General features: G+C 31.9%; 1 pseudogene; it reads left to right on the plus strand.

Annotated features, from left to right (window-relative positions):
* The first annotated feature begins 14,595 nt into the window (after positions 1-14,595).
* Positions 14,596-14,714, plus strand: LOC111731985 (annotated as a pseudogene).
* Positions 14,715-15,390: the final 676 nt, after the last annotated feature.

Below are 15,390 nucleotides of genomic sequence, written 5' to 3' on the forward strand. Positions count from 1 at the left end.
AACCTAATAAGATTTAAAAATGTCTATTGCTAACTTTATCACCATTTAAATAATTTATCTTTATCTATTTTTGGCACTTCTTACCTTTGTAATCAACCAAAACAACTGGTTTATAATCCAGTTTTCACTCTCCATTTGTTATCTTTAGTAATCTGATTCTTGTCTTTGGAAACATTCGCAATGTGTATACATCAAACAAAAGTATTTAAAGAAAAACTGGACATATTATTATGACAATTAAAAAAATTTTTATGGTAAAATATACATAACAAAATTCACCATTTTAACCATTTTTACAGGTGTACAGTTCTGTGTTGTTAAGTACATTCATATTGTTTATTGTACACTCATCACCATCATCCATCTCCAGTACTTCATCTCCATTGAAAGTCTGTATCCATTAAACAATAACTCTCCATTCCTTTCTTCCCCTGACCCCTAACAACCATTATTCTACTTTCTGTCTCTACATATTTTGCTACTCTAAGTACTTCATATAAGTGGAATCATACATTATTTGCCTTATTGTGACTGGCTCCTTTAACTTATCATAATGTCTTCAAGGTTCATTCATGTTGTACCATGTATCAGAATTGTCTTCTGTTTTAAGTTGAATATATTTTGTTTATTTACAACCTCATCAATATTTGTTATTTTCTGTGGCTTTTGTTTGTTTGTTTTTGGTAATTACCATCCTAATGGGTATGCAGTAGTGTCTCGTAGTTTTGATTGACATTTCCTTAATGATTATTGATGTTTAGCATCTTTTCATATGCTTGTTGGCATTTCTATATCTTTGGAGAAATGTCTATTCAAGTCATTGCTCATTTTTAAATTGAGTTATTTGTTTTTAGTGATGTTGAGGTATAGGAATTCTTTACATATTATGGATATTAATCTCTTATTAAATATATGATTCACAAATATTTCTTTCATTCTGTAGATTGCCTTTTCACTCTGTTGATAGTGTCCTTTAATGTAAAAATGTTTAATATTAATGAAGTCCAACTTATCTTTTTTTTGGTTGCCTGTGCCTTTGGTGTTATATCTAAGAAGTCATTGTCAAATCCAATGTCATGAAGCTTTTCCCTATGTTTTTTTTCTAAGAGTTCTATAGTTTTAGCTCTTATGTTTATTTATTTTATACATTTTGAATTAACTCTTGTATATAGTACTGAGACGTATTGAGTCAGACAGATGTTGAAGAAATGATACAATATTTTAAAGTGCTGTAAAAATAATAAAATGAGACTACTTTTCTGAATGAACTTGAACCAGACATTTTCAGTTCTTCAGACCAAGACCAGCTTTGCAATTCCACACAGGACTGTCAGCTTTAGATATTTCCTAGAATTCTGAGATTATATGACTGTATACTATTGGCTTATTGGACCAAAATAAGAAATAAAAGGTCACAATTCAGGAATTATTGTACTCCTTATTTCCCTTCACTAGATATTTAATAAGGCCTCATATATTCACCAAAGTAGAGGACCATTTGTATCTGACAAATATTTGGTACTATGAACAAAAAGTAAGATCTTTTATATTGTTTCCTTAGAAGAATTGTCAATACATGGCATTGATTCTAGTTAATGCCTTATTGCAGCTAGTTAGATTTTCTAGATTCTCTAAAGACTTTTCTCCACTAACTTGATCTCCAACCTGCACAAAGGTGCAGGGTTAACTTTGCTATAGTGCTGAATAGGATAAGGGAAATGGAAGTGAAGAAACCAAACAATGCATTAACTCTAATTAAAGCTGCTTCTAAACATGTGCTACAAAAGAAAAGGCATATGGTATGTTTTGAGAGATTATGTCTCTGATTTAAAGGTAATCTTTTAAAAATTTAAAATAAAAGTAGAATTTGATGTGCAGGATTTGTCATCATTAAGCTACGTACCTATAACCATGCGTTTTCTATAATAGAATCCTTGTAGCGTGTTTTAGAATTACATGGTCAATTAAGCTCTTAAGCATCTAAAGCCTGGTCAAATTTTAATTGTAAATTTATAACTCAAAGAATCAACCAGATGTATACTTATTATTTTCCCTTTGCTAGACTCTGTGAAATTTAAACAGTGCTGTTGAATGTTGAATGTTTTCAGCATTCATCAATAATACAGCCAGTAATCAAACACAGACACAGTGTATTTCAAGCATTGTAATTGCTTTTTGATTTTAAAAAGAAGTCACAATCTAATGAGTTTGAAAGAACATGTGAAAGCAGATTTTTGTGTAAATTTGACTATTTTCAATTGAACTTTGAAATTAACATTTACAAATGTTTTGAAGGTAGTTAATTGGTTATGTTTAAAGGTTCTATAACCCAGGATAGTGTGAATAGCATTCTGTATATTGATGGTGAGGATGTGAGGGTGTATCATCAAGACTCACCTCTTTTCATTCATTCAAGAGATCCATTCATCACATGTTTATTGAACAACTACTACGTGTTAGGTGGTGGCATGCAAGATTCGGATTCATTATGAAGAAATGATACATCAAGAGGATTTGGGGGCACTTTGAATAAAAAGGTCTTTTGGTTGGAAAAGAAGGAAAAAGCAAGACCAAAATAGCCAAGATGAGATTTATGCTATATGGCAAAATAAGACCATAAACAAAATATTTGACTAGGGCAAAGTATCCAGAACAAATTTTCAGATAATTAAGCCCTTAATGAATATTTATTAAATTAGGAGCAAATTAATGAATAGCTTTTCCTTCAATTTGACTGTTCTAAAGACATACCATTGCAAACTTGACGGACAAAATCTCTCTGCCTCTTATTAATTAACTGACTAGAGAAACATTGATGAAGATGGAATTGGGAAGAGAGGGGTTAGAATGGGGAAAATCACACCAAGAGAACAAAAAAGTATCCTTCAAAGGAAAGAAAAAGTCAAAAAATTGCTGATATTTTTCAGATATTTTCTTCAAGGCAGTTTATTATTTCCACATATTATAATGCTTTATTTTGAGCACACATCTCAACAAAGGTAAAATGTTTGACAGATTGTACTTTTACTTATATAAAGTATACTTTATTATTATCTCCATCTTTTATTTTAGTCATTTAGACTAATATCAAGAAAACTAATGTGTGATATCCTATTGTTTTAAAAATAGTTAATAATGTGTTAGTCATTTCTAATCTCTAGAGTTTCTCCTAAATTGAATAACCTAATAAGATTTAAAAATGTCTATTGCTAACTTTATCACCATTTAAATAATTTATCTTTATCTATTTTTGGCACTTCTTACCTTTGTAATCAACCAAAACAACTGGTTTATAATCCAGTTTTCACTCTCCATTTGTTATCTTTAGTAATCTGATTCTTGTCTTTGGAAACATTCGCAATGTGTATACATCAAACAAAAGTATTTAAAGAAAAACTGGACATATTATTATGACAATTAAAAAATTTTTTATGGTAAAATATACATAACAAAATTCACCATTTTAACCATTTTTACAGGTGTACAGTTCTGTGTTGTTAAGTACATTCATATTGTTTATTGTACACTCATCACCATCATCCATCTCCAGTACTTCATCTCCATTGAAAGTCTGTATCCATTAAACAATAACTCTCCATTCCTTTCTTCCCCTAACCCCTAACAACCATTATTCTACTTTCTGTCTCTACATATTTTGCTACTCTAAGTACTTCATATAAGTGGAATCATACTTTATTTGCCTTATTGTGACTGGCTCCTTTAACTTATCATAATGTCTTCAAGGTTCATTCATGTTGTACCATGTATCAGAATTGTCTTCTGTTTTAAGTTGAATATATTTTGTTTATTTACAACCTCATCAATATTTGTTATTTTCTGTGGCTTTTGTTTGTTTGTTTTTGGTAATTACCATCCTAATGGGCATGCAGTAGTGTCTCGTAGTTTTGATTGACATTTCCTTAATGATTATTGATGTTTAGCATCTTTTCATATGCTTGTTGGCATTTCTATATCTTTGGAGAAATGTCTATTCAAGTCATTGCTCATTTTTAAATTGAGTTATTTGTTTTTAGTGATGTTGAGGTATAGGAATTCTTTACATATTATGGATATTAATCTCTTATTAAATATATGATTCACAAATATTTCTTTCATTCTGTAGATTGCCTTTTCACTCTGTTGATAGTGTCCTTTAATGTAAAAATGTTTAATATTAATGAAGTCCAACTTATCTTTTTTTTGGTTGCCTGTGCCTTTGGTGTTATATCTAAGAAGTCATTGTCAAATCCAATGTCATGAAGCTTTTCCCTATGTTTTTTTTCTAAGAGTTCTATAGTTTTAGCTCTTATGTTTATTTATTTTATACATTTTGAATTAACTCTTGTATATAGTGTAAGGTCCGGGTCCTGTTTCATTCTTTTGCATATATATATTCAATTTTCCCAACATCATTTGTCAAAATGATGTTTTCTCCCCATTAAATGGTCTTGGTACCCTTTTTGGAAATCGCTGACTAGATATGAAAGAGTTTATTTCTGGGCTCTCTATTTATGACAATTACTTTTTTTCCTGCCAGTGAATAACACTTGTTTTTTTTTTTAATTAAGACTATTTTTTTAGAACAGTTTAAAGTCCACAGCGAAATACAGAGATTTCTCACATAGCCTGCCTCTACCTAGACAATTACTTTCTAATGAACTTTTAATTTGGGAATAATTTTAGATTTATAGAAAAGTTGGAAAGATAGTACAGAGAGTTCTTGTGTATATCTCTCATCTATTTTTCCTTGTTAACATCTTTTATTACTATGATACATTTCTAATAATAGTAATAATAATAATAATAACCTAATAGGTAAACTCCATACTACTCAGATCTCACCAATTTTTCCATTAATGTTTCAGGATCTAATGCCAAATAACATGCTGCATTTAGTTACCTTATTTTCCTAGTCTCCTCTAATCTATGATAGTTTCTCAATCTTTCCTTGTTTTTCTTGACCTTGAGAGTCTTGGGGTGTACTGGTCGGGTATTCTATCGAATGCCCCCCAATCTGAGTTTCTGATGTTTTTATCATAATTAGACTCAAATTATAAATTTTCTCAATAATATTACCGAGGTGGAGTACCTTTGTCATCACATCATATCAAAGGACACATTATACCCATATGACATCACTGATGAGATTAATCTTCATTGTTATTAAAGAAGTATTTGCTGGGTTTCTTCAGTGTAAGGTTACTATTTTTCTTATTCTATAATCTTTTTTATTGGAAGTAATCACTAATTTTAATCCATACTCAAGACAAGGAGAATTAAGAGCTACCTTCTGGAGGGGAGAATCTACATATATTATTTGGAATTCTTTAAGGATTTCTCTTCTCCCCATAAATAACTTTATTCAATCATTTATTCATATCAGTGTAATGCATGGATATTTAGTTTATACTTTGAGCTATAATATAATACTCTATTATTTTATTGATCAAATTGTTCCAGCTTTGGCCTCTGGAGGCTCTTTCAGGTTGACTTCTATATCTTTCGGGCGCAACCTTCAATATTTTGGTTTTTGTTCTAATTCTACAGATGCTCTAGGCCTATCTTGATTTTCCTTATCCCAGCTCTGGAATCAGCCATTTCTCAGGAACACTGGGTTCTCTCTTTCCTCCCTCCTTCCCTCTCTCTTTTTTTTCTCTTTCTTATTTTTTCTTTCTTCCTTCCTTCCTTCCTTCCTTCCTCTTTCTTTCTTTCTTTCTTTCATTTAAAAACCAGGATCTGACACAAATTAATTTTTCAGTGCTATGTATTGATTTTTATTTCATGATGATTTGTGTTGACTTTCTATTTTGGTATGGTTGATGTTTTAATTAAAGTTTAGAAGTGTAGTTGATTTAAAGGGAGTTGTTTATATCATTTTCTGTATACAAAGTGGATACTAACAACATGGAATTAATATGGAATATGCTCTGTATTACTTTTCTAGTAGTGGTGATGAATTGTTAGTGATTCATCCATACCCTTTGGCTGGAGAAATAGAAATGGAAACCTTGAATTCATCAAGCCAGCTTCTTCTGAACAAAGCCAAAGCCATTGAAGCAGTGTGATAAACATACATGTCTAGTAGCTTTGTTAAACAAAGAGTTTACTTTTATGATATATCCACATTGTTGAAACTGTCTAAACGTTTTGTATAATTCTTGGAAAATTCGCCATCAAAGGAATTTCAAATTTTCCAGAAAAACTTGCCAGGAGGACAGATTCTTAGTGAATAAATGTTCATTGGAGAATTTTTAATGCTTTTGGTTAGAAAACATTGAATCAATTATTCTTTATTTTGCAAAAGATGGAAGTTTAAGGATAATTTAAAATATTTCTTTTCCATTGGTATTTTTAAAAAGTCTTTGAAATATTGAAAGCAGTGCTTGTTCATATCCTTTAGCTTTAGGAAAATTAATCAATGTTTCTTTTCCAATTTTAATTTTATGTCAGAAAAAAATAATTATTTTTCTTTTTCATGAATGTGATAATAATGTACTATTTAGAAGATTTGGCAGTCTTTATTAATAAAAAAATGAAACAAAATAAAAGGATTGTATGATACATGTAAATCTTTTTATCTAAAATATAGTGCTCATGGCTATTAATACACATGACCCATTCTGCGCATCTGTGGAATTCGGTTTTCAATATTTTTAAAGAATTTTTAAAAGAATCAAAAAAATGTATTTTTGGTATCATGAAAATAATACTGAACATAGTAGATTAGAAATCATACTTCTTCCTAAATGCTATGCAAGCTCCAAATCCCCAGCTTTTTCCATATGAAGAATGAATGAAGACTTAAATTGTTTATTTCTTCCTAATTTTTAGTAATTTAAGTATATTGTATTATATATTGTTATAACCCTGAATATTAAGTAGGATATTTTATGATTGGATTCTTTAATCTAAAGAAAATTCTAGTCAAAAGATTTTCGTTACTTGAGAATGTCTAAAAATAAAAATCTGCCATGGTTACCATGGGTTTATCGTTCCTCCTATGGACCACATTCAGCCCTCATTCTGTGCACAGAATTCTCATTATTGTCCCTCAGTCTGCACTGCTTTTCGAATTGGACTTTTAAATATATACACAGTTGATTTCAATTGAGAAATTAAACAAGATATATAGTGGAGATGATTATGAAACATGGACATATCCATTGTGACTGCTACAGGTTGATTTGTGTCTTTGTAACACAAAAGTAGCCTTGAGGATTGGATGCCACATGTGTCAAAGCTAAACTAACAAGCCTTCACTTCCCATGTGCTTGTTAATTCATTGCATATATGTTTCCTGCTCTACAAGTATTTAAAATTTGCATTAAGGATATTTTAGGAATATCCTCTATTACTTAGTTCTAAGCTCTATGCAGCATACTACCAAATTTTGCCTTGAATAAACAAAACAAAGCAAAACTCTACCGTCACTTACAGCAGTGATTAACATGGGCATAGCTTATATAACCAAGCCTGTCCTTTATAACTAGGTGCGTCTTGATATCAGAATGAGCAGATGATCTCATTGATACAATTATAAATTCGTTTTAGTAGAAACAAGTATATTCGTAAACAAAATTTTACTCCTAGCCTGGTTTTTTACCCTTTAAAATAACCATCTGAAGTACCTCATCTGATGCACGGTCAAGGGTAACTTGAAGAAATAAATTGAGATTGCATTTGTTTTAAACTCCTTTGTGAGCTGTTAATTTTATTACTCTCTGTAGTTGTCAGTTATGATGTTCTTCTGAACTGTAGTTGTGGTCAAAAAGATCAGCCAACAAAGCTATGAAAAACTTGAACAAACCACTCAGGTAATTTTCCAATTAAGAAAGATATGATCCCCAAATCCCATTTTAATTGAGAAACTGCCAGGGTAAGTAAAATCTTCCCCCTTGTCCCATCAAAAACACATGGTAAATAGGAAAATATTAATGAGGTGTTAGCAAGAGGAGCGATGGCGTAAAAACAACAAAACAGATAAATATAGAATCAGTATTAAGTTGTACTTATTCTAAAGAAATAATGTAATGATTTAGTAGTAATACTAAGGCAACTGATTTTATAGAGTGGGAGGTCTGTAATGGTCACTTTGACAGATAATGCAGCTGTAGGTATCTTAATTATGATTCTATTAATCTATGTAGTCTATATGAGAATGAAATGGAACTTTCCTATTATATTTGTAATAAAAAGTAACAACAACAGTTTCAATGCTGGTCTTAACATGATTGTATTGTAATCAGCAAGGTTTTAAAAATTGTCTCAAAGGTTAATTTTGGTGATCATCACATTATACTCACTCTTATTCTAATCGGTTATATTTAGTGGCAGATTGCAAGCTTTCCTTATTATCTTGTTAAATCAAGAGGTGAAAGCCTTTCAAGGCTTCTCTTTTTAAACATCTTTTATTAATGCTAATATGCCAGATGGGAGAAATTAAAATGGTTCTGTTCTTCATGCTGCCACTACCCACAATTTTACCACATCATTTGCTGGTTAAGGAAGCATATGAAAATGATAGGTAGAGCACACAGTTGTAAAAGTTCAGAAATGATGGAATTCCTTGTCTAAGAAAAACCTTTTTTTATTTGACTACGAAAATAAATGCCATCATTCTCTGAAAATACCTAAAGAACATTGACAAAGATGAAATCAATGTAACTTGGAACTCATACACAGTGTAATATTTCCCAGTTACTCATGTTTACTTTACTCTTAAATTCCAGCCAATGTCTGGCAAGATAATTATACAGAAATAATCTTTCTTGGTCCATTGGGTTAAATGTCCACAGCAACTAAGTTCATTTAAATGTTGCTTTTTTCCCATTTCCTCATCTTTTGGGAAATCAGTGGCTCTAGTGAATGCCTTACCATTTTAACAGGTTTTGGGAAATATGTACCCAGTGTTTCATTAGGTTAGACCCATCTGTCTAGGAGAGTATTTTCAAGCCTTCAACTTTCCCATAGACCCACCAGATATGCTTTGGGTTCTAAGCAATTCACAGAGTCTCAGTGGTTATTCCACTCAATTATTAAGTCTTAAGAAGTGATATTGAGGTGCACATGAAGGGTGATTTCATTTTAGGAATAAGATTAAATTGACTCTAACTTTTGTATAAATTAAAGTTTTTGCAAACTTGAGTTTATATTATTTAATAATAAATGAATGAAATTTGAAATGTTACTTTCTACCCCCTAACCCCCACAGCCAACTAATTGGGATTTTCCGGTTGAGAACTCTGGGTCTAGAAAAAGTCCAAAGATATTTTGTTCTTTAAAGAGGAAAACCAGGATTGCTGATGCTATCATTGCTTTTAGTAGAATCTCCAGTATGAATTGAAGGCGAATATACTATTTTTCTTTGATTCTGCTCTTAAATCAGAAAATGTTCTTTGTTTTCTTCTCTCATGACTCTGATTTGACTGCACAACTCTCTATGCATCTCTTCCCCAGTATGTCTCTCTTTGTCCAGATTTATCTAGAAAGCAAATGCTAAGAATTTATAGGCAATTTTGATTGATAAAGCTAAAAATTACATTGGACTTTACTTACCCAGGATATCTTAGATCAAAAAAAGAATAGATGAAATTAATATCATTTGTTGGAAAGAGAATAATAGAGAAGTCAAAAGCATGATGAAATTATAGTCAAAATATCTGTTTTAAAGTTCAGTATCTTAAAATGTACCAGTGTGCCATCTCTGGTGAGTCAATTGCTCTGAGGTTCTCTTTCCTTACTTGGAGTCATTTGGTCATCTAGTCTTGCATCCATTCACTGAAATGAATATTTTTTTTAGTACAAATTATAAGTCTGAAACTTTATTTTCTTTGTAGGATCATTGACATTGATCTGGGAACCATACAAAATATAAAGTATGTGACATATAAATGATATTCACATTGTTTCTATGGTTTATTCTGCAAAGAAACACATAAAGCTTTTTAATATCTCTTATGAATATAGTTTGCCTTTTGTACTGACTTTACTACATTTAATTCAATTTCCAGATTATTAAAGTATCAATGGTATGTTTACATAAATAAATGTCTAGACAGATATCCATGAAGTTATTTCAATCCAAGAGTATGTTTGAAGTTCAGTTTTACATCTAATTCTGCTGCATATCCATGTCTAATGAAAAAAACAAAAACAAAAATTACCTCATCATCACCACCAACATGGACAATGACAACCATAACAACACTACAACAAAGCACTTTCTATTTCACTCAGCAGATAGGAAGATTTATTTCCATTTTTCCATATGTACAGGTCTCTCAGACTACATATGAAACCTAATGAATATAGAAATCACTTACCATTAATATAATTGAATATTAAAGTAATGAACCATGTGTAACTGCCAAAATTTAAGATTACAATGTTAGGACTTCTCTATTTAAGGTAAATCTGCATTTTAAGAATTATTCTCAGCAATTTGTATTTTCATAAAAACAACATACAATGTTGTTCAACTTCTGCCCTTATAATTTTCAGGCTCTTTTCCCATTGCCACAGTCTGCTAAATCTCTGTTCTTTTTTAACAATTTCTGAGTGAGAAATACAACTGCTAGAACTATAATAGAATAGGGCTATGTAGGGCAGAGACTAATGGTGGGAAAGACACTATGAAAGGAGGGTAGTTGACTTAATTTTTAAGTAGGAAAAAGGTAGCTCTCAGACACTGGATCAGATAAGAAGCACATGGTCAATAAGGGCAGAGCAGGAGACCCAAGAACTGATGGTAAGGTAGGGAAGTCCCAGATGTCAGAGAGCTTTATCTTTGGTCTTCTTGTTTTTTCTAAGTCCATTAGAGTTACAAAAATTGCCTAAAAAGGAATTATATTTCAGTTTCTGCAATTCATTTTCAAAAACAACAAAAGAATATATTTGCTCCATAAAAATTGTATTAGTTGGCATTCACTAGTGCCAACTCTAGTCTGCTAGCTATCCCAGTCCTCTTCTATGGCTCTTCATGTTTTTATTTTAGGAGAATTCCAAAATCTGCTCGGAGAAAATATGTGCAATGATTTATCTCACAAACACAATTTTTTCCATGTTGTTATAAGGAAGAATAAAAATACATAAAAAACTACTACGTGTTTGAGCTGGTTAGCAAAGTTATTAAACAGATGTCTAGTAGTACCAATATGTACGGACAAGTTGACTTTTAGGAGGAAAATATGGCCCAAAATGGCTCAGTGTATTTCAAAGTCTGGCTTGGTATAAGGCTTCAGGGACATTAATACAAAACCATCCTTATTTATTAGGATGCAGTCAGGGAATTTGGATTAAAAATTAATGGTGCAAATTGACTGACAGATTGAATTGACCAAAAAGACCTTCATCTTATCCATAGAGAAGATTCATTCAACCATTGTGTTGAGGGTTTGCCAGGCACCATCAAATGTGAGGTGCTTTATTATGTTTTGATCTTGCCCAAGTATATTCATCTTCTGTACACTTTGGCAACCAGAGATTTGTCAGTGTCAAGGAAAATACTCAATATGAGAAGTCTGTGTGATACAACTTTGTTTAGATCTGGGAGCATTGAACTTTGTGCAGATGACCTAACACTCGATCTGAAAGCTTGTCAAAAATACATACCTTGTTATATTTAACAAATATTCAAAAATGTATACCTTATTATACATTTCCCATAATACAGACTGAATTTAAAAGATTATAGTAACATAATAATGAGCATTTGTATAACACTCTACACACTGATCCTTAGATAATATGTTTACTGCAATCAGCTGAGATAAGTTATACTACTGTATGCATTCTTATACCTGTGTGTTGACAAAGAAACTAAGGGTTTCAAAATGCTCTGAGAGATAAAATTAGTCTCCCAAGATTGCACAGGTAGTAAATGATTGATCCAGGACTCAAAACTGGGAGTTCTAATTCAAAATTCTGTTCTCCCTACTTCCCATACTGCTACCTTTACTCCCCAGTGCAGTAAGGGAAAGAAACTGAGTACATAAACAACTGTTTTTAAGATTAACTTATTTTATCAAGAAGCAGAAAGTATAGTATAGGTTTTAGAAGACTGGTGATATTTTCATAAATATAATTGAATCTAAATATTCATTGGATCTAAAAATTGAATGGCCTAGACACACTTCACTTTGTCTGGGTATATTCTGAGACCCTTTGGAAATGACATTTTGATTCTGAAGGCAGGTAACACCTTATTTTTGTTTCAAGAAATCTCAAGTGACGTGATGAATTTGTATTACAAACACATTGAATTGGCAGACAAATGATCAATATGGTTCACATTACTCCAAAATAAAATATCACTTAAATATGCTAATGTCAAAAATAGATTATTTTTATATACTTACATCAACTTTCTATTGATTATTTTCACTTAAAAGATCTTTTTTATAACTGAAGAGACTAATATTAATGAAGGCATTAATCTGTTGAATAAGAAACCTTTTGTAGATCTAGGTTTAGAGCTGCAGTTGCTCATTCTTGTGTTGTATAAGGAGCCATTTTCACTGTGTAGAACAGTTTTTCTGAAACAAATGGTGAAACTGAAGGTCAAGACAATCTCCTTATTAAAGAAGAACAAAGTAGGCTAATCCTTGTCCTCATTTAGTTTTTCCTAGTGAGCTTGTTCCAATGTAAAATTATGGGCTGAAAGACACACAGGATAGAATCGAAAGTTCTCTTATACTATTTGCTGCTTATGTTTCAAGCAGTGTATATATGGACAATTTCAAATAAGGCACCATATACATTTATACTTCAAATGCTCTCACTACAGAATGGCTTTTATGGTAAGGACCGACCTGGTCAAACAAGTGAAGTTTAGAGTTTAGAGTTCTAACTATGACAATACATATGATTTAGCTTGTTGCAAGTTAAAAAAGACAAGTTTTAATTAAGACAAAAATAGTAAATTTCCTAAATATTGAACACATGTATAAGAATATATTAAATCAATGACTAATACATGGTTTTGAAATCTGAATAAATGTTTAAAATGTTTCTTCAATTTAAGCCTGCAAAAGATATAACCTATAAATACAACTGTTGGAATTGGCTTTATTTTTTGTTACTATGAATATGATGTATTTGATATGCTGCTAATAGCTTATTCTGCCAACTACATTCACTTGATGAACCATATCCAGATTTTCGAATGGTGGGCAGCAGAGAAGATGCTGCTCATCCCACTGCTAGATGGGAGGAGTGGTGCAGAGTAGGAAGGAGACTGGCTTGCATATCCTCCCTTCCTCCCTCCCTTTCTCCTACCTTCCTCCTGTCTTCTCATCTTCTTATTTTTTTCTTTCTTTCTGAAATTATTTATTGATGACGATTTAAGTGCTTTGCCAGAATCTTGGGATAAAATAATGAGTAAAATATCCACAGTACTGCCTTTCTGGAGTTTAGAGACAACGGCGAAATCAAACTGGCAATTACAATTCAATAGGCTAGATTGTCTAATTGGAAAGTAAGAGATTCTATGAGGTTCCCTAACCAATTCTTTGAGAGAAGGAGAAAGCCTCTTGGTGGAAATTCCATCTAAACAGAGGGCAAATTTGTCATTTATCCTCTTTTTAAATAGTTTCTTACTTCGGCAAAATTAAGATGCCACTCAAATCTTCCCAACCTTTAGTTTTACTTTTTGTTATATCCTTACACATGCCTTGGACTCTAGCCCGCCTTCATAATCAGACTCCTCTGATCTTAATTCCCATCCTCTAGCTGTATTTATTTCACTCTTCTTTATATTATAGTTTATTGCTTCCATGTGCTTCTCTAGATAGAAGGCAAGGATTGATTCTTAATTTCCTTCTTAGTCCTTCACTTACGAACTTTGCTTCCCATAATAATCCAGAGTGTATCATTGTGCCTAGCACAGAAGCACAGAAGTCTGTGATGGAAATAAAATGATTTATAGATTTTTTTATTCATTTACTAAAAGACTTGATTAATTATCTACCATGTGTAGGAAAAAAAGAACAAAGGTGAACATCCATAATGAGTATGAATAACACATTTAATAGAGGAGATCAGATATATTCCCAGATAGTTTAAGTTAAAAGAATTAGCTTATAACATTCATTCTTCTTTTCAACAGCTATTTATTGAATGTCTACTATGTGCCAGTTCTCATTGTCATAGAACTTACAATCTAATTGGAGATATTGACAAGTGAAAAGATTAATGAATATGATGAATTTAGATAGTGATAAAAGTGTTAATAAAAAAGTTAAATAATGTAATGTGTTAGATATATGAAAGGACTGTGACAGATTAAGGCATCGGAGAAGGCCTCCATGAATAGGTGCCTTTGAAGTGAGATCTGAGTGGTCAGGAGGATCCAGCCATGGGAAGATTAGAGAGAAGAGAATTCCAGGTGGAGGTGACAGCAAATTCAAAGAATGTACAGAAAGAAAAGGAGTAGTTTGAAAGTGAAGTTGGAGAAGAAGGAATGGGTCAGATCATTATGACATCTTGTAGATCATGGAAAGGAGTCTGGGTTTTATTTTAAATGCAATGAAAAATCACTGAAGAACTTTAAATAGGTGGGCTACATCATCTGATTGACACATTAAGAAAACTCCTCCAGTCTACAGCCATACTACCCTGAACACGCCTGATCCCATCTGATCTCGGAAGCTAGGCAGTGTCAGCCCTGGTTAATACTTGGATGGGATACTACTTAGGAAGACCACGTGCTGTAGGCATAAAAAATAAATAAATAAATAAATAAAGGATTGTAAACTGACAAGGTCCTTGCGACCTGCGAGGTCATCCAAGGGTTGCCTCGCCTTAAAAACAAAAAACAAAAACAAAACCCTCCAAATTCTGTGTGGAGAATGAATTTTAAGAAGAGGAAAATGAAGGCAGGGAAATGAAGCCAGGTTGGCAGCTGTTACGGTGGCCCATAAAAAAAGATGATGATGCCTTGAACAAGAAAGGTAGGAAAAGAAACAGAGAGAAATGGAAAAATTGGAGATATTCTGTGGAGGTAGATTCAGCAGGACTTCCTGATAGTTGAGCACCAAAAAGAAGATAATAAATTAATTAATCAATGACTCTTCATGTCATGAGTATTCAAAACAGGAGGGTGTTTTGGACATTGAGGTATGGAGGAAAACTGGATTCCCTAACATAATAGTTCACAGTATGAATTCTTAGAGATCCTAGTGTGAGCCTTTTCATTGTTTCAACACACCTAAGAAGAAGTATATATTTACCTTTGATAAGGCTATGGAGGATAATTAGGCTCTTTGCTTTTGGCTGGAATTGCATCAACTCAGTATGTAAGACTTAACTTATATTCATTAAAAATATTAAATGTAATTTATGCCATAAAGAAGATCTTTCAAAAGATAGATTCCTTGGTGAAGAATAGTTAAA

This window comes from Pteropus vampyrus, unplaced genomic scaffold, assembly GCF_000151845.1.
Source record: "Pteropus vampyrus isolate Shadow unplaced genomic scaffold, Pvam_2.0 Scaffold11, whole genome shotgun sequence".
Classification (NCBI taxonomy): Eukaryota; Metazoa; Chordata; class Mammalia; order Chiroptera; family Pteropodidae; genus Pteropus; species Pteropus vampyrus.